At 40.4% G+C, this 12375-nt stretch overlaps 1 protein-coding gene across 5 annotated transcripts in view; it reads left to right on the top strand.

Moving 5' to 3' along the window:
• Positions 1–9950: 9950 nt before the first annotated feature.
• LOC105902984 (SH3 and multiple ankyrin repeat domains protein 2) overlaps positions 9951–12375 on the top strand; it is a 111947-nt gene continuing 109522 nt past the window's right edge. For all 5 annotated transcript variants that reach the window (XM_031569449.2, XM_031569450.2, XM_031569451.2 and 2 more), the window contains exon 1: positions 9951–10258. The gene's annotated coding sequence lies outside the window, so the exon portion shown is untranslated. The remainder of the gene's footprint in view (positions 10259–12375) is intronic.

A 12375-nucleotide genomic window follows, 5' to 3' on the forward strand; every position in this document is an offset into this window, starting at 1 on the left:
TCTTATTTAAAATTCCAACGGTTAATTCTAACCCCCGTCTCACATAAATCAATGCGTATTCTGTAAATCCATTCCTTATTCATTAAAAAATATTACTACAGAAGTTAGCGTTCTCTGATGCCAAAGCACTATGTCAGCAGAGATAACCACGTGGTGGGTTTTCCACATCCGAGGTCATCTTGCTATGCTTTTTGCAACGTAATGCATCAGCAAGGCAGAAAAGAAGGACTACTAGTTCTTCTTATCAGCCCTCGCTTACACACACACAGAAGGTACACTTTTAAGCACACATACACAGACGGAAATGTCATGTTTCAGCTCACAAAGGCATATGATTAACACACATACAGTACATACTTGATTAAAGTTAGAGTTTCACATTTCTCTATCAAGGTCAAAAAAATGATGTTCCATAAAAAGGTTTAAAATTGATGTTCCATAAAAAAATTGTTATATTATGTTCCATAAGAATATCCTCTCCCAGATTTCCCACATTTTGGAAACATTGCCATTTCCACCTCTCAACAATAGGAGTCAGTGTTGTCTCATTTTACATCCCACATAGTAATTACGGTATGTTTGTGTGATGTCATGTCAATATAGATAGTACTCTTTTCATTTTTTATAATTTCTTTAATCGTCACTACTATCAATCATGCACCATTCTATTGTTTGTACTGTTTGTGTTTGTGCTTTTAACTGGATATTTGCCACATAACTTATCCTAATATCTTCTCGCTAAAAGATAATGTCCTTCATGGACCAAAAAAATGTCTTTGCATCGACATGAAAGGCTCTCCCCATAATGACTACCTAACAAGCATTTGTTTATGTTTATTTTCCCTCAGTTGTTTCCATTTCAAATCCCCAAGTGAATCCCTAAAAATTGTCCTTGAGGCATATTATTTTCTGTCCTCTGCGCTGCACAACCCACTGGATAACGTTACATTTTAAACACAGTGGTACAATCAAGACAGAAGCCAGCGAAATTAAACAGTTTTTTGTTCCACTTGATCGGTCAACGTAACCTCTTTTTGGCTGAGATAAGCTTTTGATATGAAACGGACTTCTGATAAGAAGTATGTAATTATCCATTCAGAGAGTCCTTCTTGGTTGTGGGAATCCAAGCAGAATGCATTTGGCTTACAGTGAGCAATACAAACTGGGCTAAATGGTGAGAGAACTTGCAACATCCCAGGTCCCTCATAGGGCCCAGAAGCATCGGATGAGTCCATCAGGACCATCAGTGATTGCCAGCATCAGTGAGGTTTGCAGGCAAGAAAGAATCTCACTTAGAGAAGTGAAAGAGCCTGCTGAGAGCCCACAGGAGGTCCCTTGTCTGGTGCAGTTTAAATATAAATGTGCAGCTTTTATTTGGCTAAGATGTCCATTTATTTGGCTGAGTGTGATGTATTTTGTTGGCTTGGAGAAACGGCAAATAACGATATAGGCCACACTTTCAGGATGAATTAAGGTGATTTATGGACCTCAAAAGCTCTGTGATACACAACCACGGAAATATAGTCTTCTCTCTCTCTCTCTCTTTCTATTTCTCTATCTCTCTCTCCCTCCCTCTCTCTCTCTCGCTCTCTCTCTCTCTCTCTCTCTCTCTTTCTCTCCAACCTCTTTTTCCCCCTCTATCTGTGTGTGTGTGTGTCAGTCACTCTTGCGCAATATCTGAATCCAAATCTGTCATGCTGTCATGCATGTCACTGAGCCCATTACAAGGGTGAAATTCTGCATACGGTATGGCTCTGATTGAAGGTCAGGCTGATTTCACACATTTCGCAGGTCAGAGCCATGCTAATGCAGAAAGGGCATCTCTGTCTGTGGGTCTAGCTCTCACTCCAATCCAACAGAGACTTCATCTTCTCGTTATATTTGGGTATCCAGCCTTTTTGGTATAGATTTATAATACTCAGGGAACTTGTTCAGTGTTTATTGTGTATAGATACACATTCTTCAGTCTTCCATAGACTAAAGAGTCTACTAAGTAGATCTGTTTGGTCTACTGGGCAATTACATTAGGGTGGAGATTTATCCCAAACCTCTGTAGCATCCCAACAGCATTCCTCTAAGGCTTTTCTTCAAATCTCGCTTCCCTTTTCCCTCCTAGCAAACGGAATGGAACCGGAAGGGCATGGAAGGTACCAGTGCCAAACTTAGACCTGGAGTTGCTGCTGACCCACTTCCCCTCTCAAAAGACAAATGAAGGTGAGACCATGAGGGAGGCAGGCGTGATTCATCAGCTTTCTCCCGTAGCTGAGAGTGAGGGGATGAGATGGAGTGAAGCATGTTGAAGATAGAAAACGACAGGACGTATAACATAAATGAAACTCCTCCTTCACGAGTACAGAGTGACACAGCAGATCAGTGCAGGATGCAGCTTGGTTGTGGAGTAAAGTATTCTGCGTTGCTGTGCTCAGGTTTTGAGAAGTGCATAGGCTTGGGTCAGTTGAACTGAATACATCTCTCATAGTATCAGGCTGTTGGTTCCACTAATGGGCTACATATCAACATCCCACGTGAAAGAAATCGCTCGAGTTCATGCATTTGAGAAGTCATTTTCACAGTTGATCTACTTGCTCTCAACACCGCTCTCCTCTTTCTTTCTCTCGCTTTCTTTCTCTCTTTCCCTATGCCTCTGTATCTGTCCTCACTCGCTTCTTCCCACCATCTTCACATGTAAAAGTTGCTTTTTTTTTTGCCATGTGGCCTATATTGTGTCCCAGTTTGCAATTAGGTCTTTTTCCTAGTGAGGAGGGGCAACTGACATCCAGATGTAACTTTGCTCAAGTAGCTCTCCTAATGGGTAGCCATTTTAGCAGGTTGGGTTAGGCTGTTGGCAATGTTGTGACACAAAAGAAGAGGTATGGGACACAGAGTTTTCTATGAGGGCTCCCTTTCAAGTTCTGTCTGTTTGCTGAGTCCTCAGAATGCAAAGCTCTTCTAGTTGAAGCTGAGGCTGAACTAGTATGCTAGCTGCTAAGTCTCAAGGCGTGACAGTGTGGTATGTTAACTAGCGTGACCTTGGTCTCTCTGTGCCTCGCACCGCTGAGGTCAGACCAGCCAGGGAGACAGGGTTTGGAATTACTTCTGCTCCACTCTCTGTCTTCCTCTTTTCACCTTGCGAATTGATTTTCAGTTCAGGCTTATCCCTGCGGACATGTCTGGCAGTATCTCCACTCTCACTTCTCCTCTCTTCCTTTTATTTCCATCTCTCACACCCCTCACAATCTTGTGCACTCATGTACTGCCCTGTCTGCCCTAGGGATGTGCATGCTGTACAATGCTGTTTACATATAGAAATGTTGTTCACCAAGCAATTTACACCCCTGATCACCCACAGTAGGGGAGAGTGGGTTAAGATGAGCCAGTGGGTTAGTTGACCCACCACCTGTATCTTGGCAATCATACACCATTTTTGTCATGTGACCCTGAATTTTGTTTGCATTCTCCATTTTCATCTTGCTGTTTTTTGCCTGTCAACGTTTTTACAAATCAGGAATAATCCGTCTCACATCAAAAGTAATCTCAGTTTAAAAATTTATATCAGATATGTTGATGAACTGGCAGTGTGTAATAACATTTGAATTAGCAAAAGTGTAACTCTGGATTGCTCTACTAACCACTTTCCCCTAAATGGTGGCTGTCGGGCAAAATGAGCCGGAGCCATCTTACTCCCTCATGTTTACATGATGTTAAGTCAAAGGTGTTGCATCCAAACAATGAATAATTGACATTATACTTCATATTTAAGATGCAGCATAACAGCTGTCATGCCATGTAATAACAGAGGAAAAAAAGATAGGGGCTCCATAGTCTTGTAGCTCTAGTTTTTGTTTACCTCTTTGTGGATTGCATAAAAGCATCTTGTTTTGCCATTTTTAATAAAATTTTCCATATTTATGTGACATGATAGTGTTTATGCTATGTTATTTTTATAGGCTAAAAAGTTTGCTATTATGCCAAACACACTGTTCAGAGTCTACACTTAAAGTGGAAAACGAATGATCTGTGGATGTTCCTCAAAAGAATAAAAGTTTCATTTAATTTAAATCCTAGAGATTTAAGGCTTTAATCAGAAATCTAGACAAAGGATTTGTAATATTTATTTCATGAACACCCATGAAATCATCAGAATGAGGGATTTAATTATTAATAATTATATTTAGAATTATACTTTAAAATGTGGTTAATACAATAGTTAGTAACTGTTTTCTCAAATGGCACAACATGGGGCAAGTTGAGCCACAAAACCACTTTTTGGAACCCCATATTTTGTTGTCTATTTGAGTTAGGCACACTGCTAAGGTTTCAACTGATGGCACACATCCTGAATGTGTGCTGTGAATATTAATTTTTATTCCTGTCTCATATTCCGTTGGGTACAGGTTGAGTAAGTAAAAACGGCTCATCTCACCCCACTCTCCCCTACACAACTTCCTGCCACGCCTTATCTCTTCTCTCGCTTTCCCTTCACCTCTCTTCTCACCAGCTCCATTACTTTGGGTAACCAAGCACGTAGCGAGGCATGCACTCCATCTTATTTTGCTTGATGGTGTTCCTGTAGTCTCTGCCTTTTCTTTCATTCCCTATCTGATACGACACCTCAGATGCCAGGGTGAGAGTGAGGTTAGAGCACTGATGTTGAGCAAACCCTGAAGGCTACGGAACAGAAAGGCACACAGAGAACCCCTTAAACACTTTTGGGGTGAAGATGATTATTAATCGTGCCAGCGTACCAGAGCTCTGAAACCTCTTAGGTCTGAGATTATTAGATCACAATTGATCATTATGCGTCTTTATTATTTATCATTTGCAGATAAGGCATAACAAATATGTAATACATCTCACATATTATCTCACACATCCTTTTCCATGTTTATAGCTCAGTATGTGTTCATTTTATATTCATATCGAGCTAGTTATTTGTTCCCTTTCTCTCTAGAAGAAAGTGAACAAGGTTTAGGTGGTTGGGTGGTTTGAAATCTCACCAACATTACATTTCTGACTAATGTAATAACATTTATGCTCGTACTGTATGTCACATGGAACTAAGTCTATACTTAGAGGAAGTTAGAAGGAATACAGCAGAGGAAACCTCATCCTCTCATACCTCTATTACTTCTTTTGACCCTTTACTTGAACCATTTTTCCCATTTTAAAAGAACGTATCACTATATCAGCATCAGAAAGTTTTATGCATTATTCAGAATGGTAGGTAAACATTTGGTTTGGTTTTGGACAAAGGAGTACTGATGTAATTCTTAGTCCAGCGTAAGAAGTTGTTCTTGTACGTGTATGTGAGCTTTTTTGTCAGAGACCAAATATCAGTATTTAACTAACCAGTACCTTCATGTGCATTATTTCATTTACAGTGCATGGACGTTAAACTATGTTGTTGGTAGCAGTTGGCTATAAGTAGCAGAATGAACAGTAATTGCTTTTATATGTAAATCAGAATTAGTTGCAACTGAAGTCACAATCTGAGATGACGTTCCTAGCACTTGTTCCGTTCATTAAAGCATTGAGATGTTTGCACTCTGTCATTGATCATTTAATGTGTGCAGCTGCTCCAAACTCTCAGTTGGCCTCAAACACCAGCTGCTCCACAGGTAAACAGCCCTGCTGTTTCATTTGGACTGAGGTGGACCTCATGCCATCTGTGTGATTACGGTGTTCAGATGCAGCTTTCAGCCTCTTTTCCCTCGCAGAGGACCCTCACACACCACCGAAAGCTAGGTCCTTCGAGGATTCATTCACACTTTACAGAAATAGTGATTCAGATAAGGATGGAGCCCTTTCTTTTCTCTTCTCTTTTCTTTGTGTTCTGCTCACTTCTTTCCTTGTCCTCTTATCATTGCTTTATCATTTTGGAGCATGCTGCCTGGCATGCTCTGCCCGTTACTATGGTGATGAGATGATTGAAGTGTGGATGAAATGGGGCTTCCTGGAGAAAATCCCAAGTCTGGCCGTAGCAACTGTGAGACGATCAACTGAAATCTCAGATAATATTCTCATCCCAATATCAATATTGTGTTTATGATGTGCTGTATCTCTCAGCTTCAGCCAGCTGGGTTTGTATTTTGGGAAAAAGCAGTCATAACATAGATCTTTGTGTTTCATTTTTATATAGAGTAAGGCAGGTAAGCCATCCTGCTTTGAAGGGTGTCTTAAGGATTGATACTGACAGATTGTCAAATTGTCTGATTGACTAGCTGACTCTCCTAAGCAGCAACGACAGATAACTGTAAAACGTGTAATGAAAAGAGGAGGTAGATAGATAGATAGATAGATGGATACTTTATTAATCCCGAGGGAAATTTAGGAGAGAGGAAGAAGGAAGGAAGGTGTGGAAGATATTAAGAAAGGAACCACAGTGGGTTTTAAGAGTTATATGTTAAAGGTATAGTCCTTGATTACAATCCATATTCATTGAATTCAGTGAAATTCTAGTGTTCCTCTAGATTTCCATCCGATACGGGTGCACAGAAAAAGTCTGGTGTTAGTGCACAATTTCAGCTCTGTAAATGGGAAAAAACAAAGTGGTTCAGACCGAGCAAATACACTATTCCAGCCAATCAACACATTCGTTCAGGTTTAGATTTGAGCTAAAAAATCAACAACCTTTCACCAGAAATGAGGACCGTACCTGAGAGGGAATATGGAATACTGGAGAGGTGAGATAGAGGGAGAGAAGGGATGAGATGAAAGCTGTTTGTGTGGGTTTGTGTCTAGTTCTGTCCCTGGAGGCTTGCACAGATGCAGCCTGTGTATTACCTTCATGAACTGTTAGGTGAACACAGACATGGTGCATTGCCTCTAAGTACACACACACACACACACACACACACACACACACACACACACACACACACACACACACACACACACACACACACACACACACACACACAAACACACACACACCCACACATAGGCATTGACCTGATCTTAAACTTTAACATCCCATAATTCCTTGACTCTGAGGGACATATTGTTCACCACTTACTTACTTCACCTAATACATCTTTTACTGAATCACTAACAGTGACTCAAACCCTCAAATTTCATTTTCTCCTGTCTGCTTAAACAGTGGCATGTGGGGGCATCTAAAATAATAATAATCCAGGCATTTTCCCCAGAAGCCTCATTTTGATGACCCACTGTAATATACAATGATCTTGGTGTAATAGCGCTCTTGGGGAATGAAGTCTTACACAGAGCAGGAAATCAAGGTGACCAAGGTTCATAAAATAATGAACGTTTAGTTTTTCTCCCACCAGTCTGTTCAATATTTAATGTGTTTATTGCATTTGCTTGAATTCAGTAACAAGACTGAAACACAAAAGTATGTAAGTCAACAGAAGATTTCTCAGGATCTGTGTCTTTCAGTGTCTGCATTTGGCTGCAAATGAAGATACATCTTCTGATCTTTCAATTAAAATAAATTGCATTTTAGTACTATAAGGTAATCTAGATTTAACATTTGATACACAATCAATTAATTAAATGGTCTACATCACTGTCAGAATGAGACATGTACTGAATACGATTGTTACACAAACCCACTTCCGAGGGTGCCAATGTGCAATTTCAATTCAATTCAATTCAATTTTATTTATATAGCACCAAAACAATAGAATTGCCTCAAGGCGCTTTACAGAGCCCAGTGCCTGGACCAAATGTTGATTTTAAGAGAACTAAGCTTGCTCCAATGTTAAATAGATGAATCCTTTAAATGGTTGAATCTGAGAATGTTGACTGAATGAATGTTTCTATGGCTTAACTCACCGAGTACTTAGTGTACAGTATAAATGAGTGAAATGGACTGCTTGTGACACATAGCTGGGGAGTGAGTGTTTCTCTGCATGAACTCTTTTCACATTCCTGATGGTAATTGTTTATTTACATTCCTGTACTCCACTGAGTCAAACAGAGTTTATCTGCAGATTACAGGCAATGCTGAAGGAATCTGAACTTCTAGGTATAGATCACAGTGGTAATTACCATATCCATCTGTTTTGTGGGCTGTCAAAACTGAAGGTAGGCGCACAGCTTCAAAATCTAGAAAGTATTCTGTCATTAGTGATGCTTGCAACAGTACAACCCCTCCCCCTACACACACACAACCCATGTGCAATGTAACACATTTTCCATTAAGACATCAGACTTTGCTGGAAATGGAAGTCTATTTTACAAACATAATGAAATGTTTCTCCTTTCAAACCATTAAGGGGTGCATCAATGATTCACGTAACACTGAAACAGTGTTTAGGCTTTGATTATTGCGAGTCCCAACCAATCGCTGGCTTTCGTTCCACCTCGTTGTCATGGTGAGGAAGACTCCCCTGCACCCTCAGATCATGATGGCCTCGATGTTACAGCTTCCTTCCCCCTCAGCCCAGTACTTCCTTCTTATCATTGTTCTGAGATTTAGTTCAATGAGAGACTATATCATTCAAGGCTGTGACTATGGGGCATTTTCATTACGTGACTAAACATTGGTATAAGCTACAGTGGAATTATTACAAAGGAACCTGACAGGTTTTGATATTGTTCTGTGGTATACATTAGTGAAGAAGTTAACTCAGCTCTTAGAGAGTCCTACTAGTGGGCTAAGATAAGAGACCGAATGCCTGCATTTGACATATTTTATACCTTTATTTTCCACTGAATATTAAGCAGTGTTGTGTAATGACTTTAATATAACAATAGAATAGACTAGAATAGGCCACTGTGTGATTTCATTCAGAATAGTGTGAGTAAAGCATGCAGGGTTCCCAACTTTCAGGACAGTCTAGATAGAGTGCCCTGCCCAAACTTTTAGAATTCGATAAATGCCATCAGTGACCAAAAAATAATTTTTTTAAAATCATAGAATGATGGTCTGAGACATAGTGACATTGTAAAAGCATGAAGCTGATGCCAAAAGACTGGGCAACCAAACCCAGAGAATGTAAAAACCTTTGTCTGCAGACATCTACGTATATACACATAACAGGTAACTGCTTTCCAGGTCCTAATTTTTTTAGATAGATTTAACACAGGTCTTCCACCCCCACCACCACCCCAACCCCAACCAACCTCAATATCTTTACACCCTGGTAAGGTTCCAATACTGTTACAATCAATCATAAAACAGAAGATTTACCACAGAAACAAAGTGCACATGTGTGGGTGGCTTGGCTGGTAGGGATGTCACTGTTACTCATTTCTAAGCTTAACATCAGTTCCACAGTATAGGTTGGTTGCCATGGTGAGGGCCATTAATTTTGCAGGAACTCCTTCCTGGCATTTCCAGAGCATTGAACAAGCTCCAGCGGGGAGAACGGTTATGGAATGGGGGATGGATCCAAGAATGGTGAATAAGTAGGAAAGGACCACCGCCCTCACTTGGGACATGACATTAGAGTTTCATGGCATGGTTGGCTCAGCATCAGATGTGCTAGTAAAAGTAAACAGCTCAATGTTAGCACACTGGGAAATGTCCCAAGTTTTTTGTTAACGATTGAGAATGCAAGCTAATACTGATTTGAAGCATGAGTGAGTGTAGGCTACACTGGTAGGCTACTAGAGGTTATGGTAGGCTACAAAACGTTTTGTCCAACATGTAGCCTTGAGGGCAATTTAATAATAAATAAAAAAATTCAAAGACACAACACTAAAATGACAAAACACAAAAAGTATTATCTATAAACTTAGCCTGAACTCTGGCCCAATAATATGCATACAATCTTATTATTACACTCGTTATTTAGACTACTGATATTATCTTATTGCTGTATGTTATTCTGGTAGGCCTATTTCAGGTTTTGCTTCTAAGATAGCCGGAATGAGCAGGGATGTCAGTGTCTGTTTTCTACAGGTGCACGCTACGCTCCTCCTACTCAGCCAGAGCCCGTTACACAGGTGCGGTTTTAGAATAAGAGTGTGCCTAAGGCTCGTTTTGCCGTCGGTAGTCTCCGGCTGACAGTTGTAGTAGGTATGATGCAAAGCAAAATGTAGTGTCTGTGTACATTGAACTGCCTTACGCTGTCAAACCGGGTCTCTCTGGAATGAAAAAATTCTCCTCCTTCAGAATAACCACCTCCTCTCACAAAACACCCGATTACCTACTGGAAGTTGGCATTTCCACAGTTGGTCAGTCGCGGCTGGCAACGCGAAGCGGATGAGGACTCTCCGTGGCTCAAACAATTCTCTCTAAGTACAGTACGCGGTCTAAAGTTAAGACAGGGACGGCGAAACTTCAAAGGTAAGAGCATGGTTACAAAGTTACGATTGTTTGTTCCTCTTTTGAACGTTTTCTCTGTCTCATGCGAACTATGAAACAAGCACCCGACGGATTGTTTCTCAGAGACAGGTGTCCCTCGGTGTACTGTAATTTGAGTCCATTCCCTCATTCTAGAAGGTCATATATAAAAGTAATATCTCTTCGTTAAAATAGGAGATTCTCAAATTAACCAACGTTACGTGCTTACTGTGTGTTACTTTTAAAGAACGCCTTTAAGATACTTGGTTGATGTTAAAGATTAGGCTATGTTTGAACAGTGTAGTAAAAATGTGTGGGCTATGTTCGAGGACGTAGTCTGCCAGCGGTATGTGCTGTTGAAATATTTTTTTGTTGTATTCTCACGTTCAGAAATGTTAATTATCTAAGAAACCTGGATAAGCCAAACATAAATAATCTGCTGTTTTAAATATATAACGTTAGCCACCACATTTTGCCATGCGCGCGCGAGTCTGAAGGCATATCGTGGAAGTTTCCTGTTTCACTTCTAAAATACGCCAACTATAATGCATTGAGTTCCTTACACCTTGCAGTTTTCACTTTGCCTATTGAGAAACTTCTTACTCCTCGTAGATTAAAATGTACTGCAGCCAAAACATCTTCAAAGGAAGTCCTTTTGTGTACTCCTCTGTTGGCTTATCGAGGCACTCCCATGGGGAGTCCTACATTACCATACTGTAGGCTAGATTTCATTCGCAATCAAATGAAGTAAAGAAATGGCATTTCTGTTCTGCACCGGCTTTAACCACAGCCTCCCTAAGCCATTGTATGTAGACACTCGCTTGATGTCACACTCCTAATCACACACTGGGCCGATCCATTCATGCATCATATATGTAGTATGTATATAAAATAATATATGATGATATATATAATATATGTATATGTATGGTGCCAAATCAATTCTAGGTTTTGCCAGTCATGAACACGTCTGACTATTTTGGCACAAGACATTACAATGAATGGTGTAACATTAGTGTATTAAGCCATCACTACCCACTGAGTTCACTTACTGAGACAACATCAGTGGTTTCATGGCGACTGTTATGAAGCCACAAAGTGTGGTATAGGGAATACATTTTCTATGTATTAAATTGACTGTGTAATGGATCTGAGACAAATGCACCACTTTCAGTGAAGTGAAAAGATGAGAGATGAGTTCATTCTCCTCATATGCTAGTAGCTCTCCTTTTGATCAGTAATGCACAGCTCTTCTCTGAATCAGTGTGACCTGTGCTCTGTCAGGTTGCAGTGGGTCTACATTAGTCAATCATGAATAGTCCTGCTGGTCAGAACTAGCAATAGTTCATTCTTTCTGGGTCAGTGATTTGCATAGCTGTCGAGCAATTTTAGTGTGTTGGTGTGTAAGAACTGGGTATTAGATGCAAGGGTGTAATTAACCTCTGTCAGATCTGCAGAAGCACCTGTTTGGCATTATGTATCAGTGACATGATAATTGCATCTGTTCTAGAACTGTGCCGGTGAATGTTGGTGTGTACATTTGTGTGTGCTTGGGTGGCATGTTATAACAATCTTTAGCTTTTCTGAGCGAGTGCTTTCGAGCTCACTGATCAACACCTCTGCTTATCGAACATTGGGAAAACCATTCATCCTCAAATTAGATGGTATAACGCTATGAACAAGTTGCTTGAACGAATCCATACAAATGTAATCAATAATGCTCAAAAGCAGAGGCAGGAGGGACACTGTAGGGGTTGGGCAAAGTGGTTGATTATCCAGTATGTGTCCCATTCAGTAGCAGTGGGGGCAGCTCTTTGCATTGAAATGTAGGATAATCACCCTCCCAAAGGGATGACAGAGAAATTCTGTAAATTGTATCACACCAAAGATTAATTTGACATGTTAATTTAGCACTCTCAAAAGGCGTTCCAAGATATTGAAGCAGCCTTTTGCCTTTTGAAGCAGCTAATGTGTGACATGAATCCAATCTGGCAAATTTATAATCTGAAGTATCAGTACTTCCCATACACCTGAATGCTCACAGAATATTCAGGCGAACTGTGCAACTGACCCACACTGAGTAGAAGCCAGAGCTGGACCGTGGCTCCTAATGTGACCGC

This window comes from Clupea harengus, chromosome 6, assembly GCF_900700415.2.
Source record: "Clupea harengus chromosome 6, Ch_v2.0.2, whole genome shotgun sequence".
NCBI lineage: Eukaryota > Metazoa > Chordata > Actinopteri > Clupeiformes > Clupeidae > Clupea > Clupea harengus.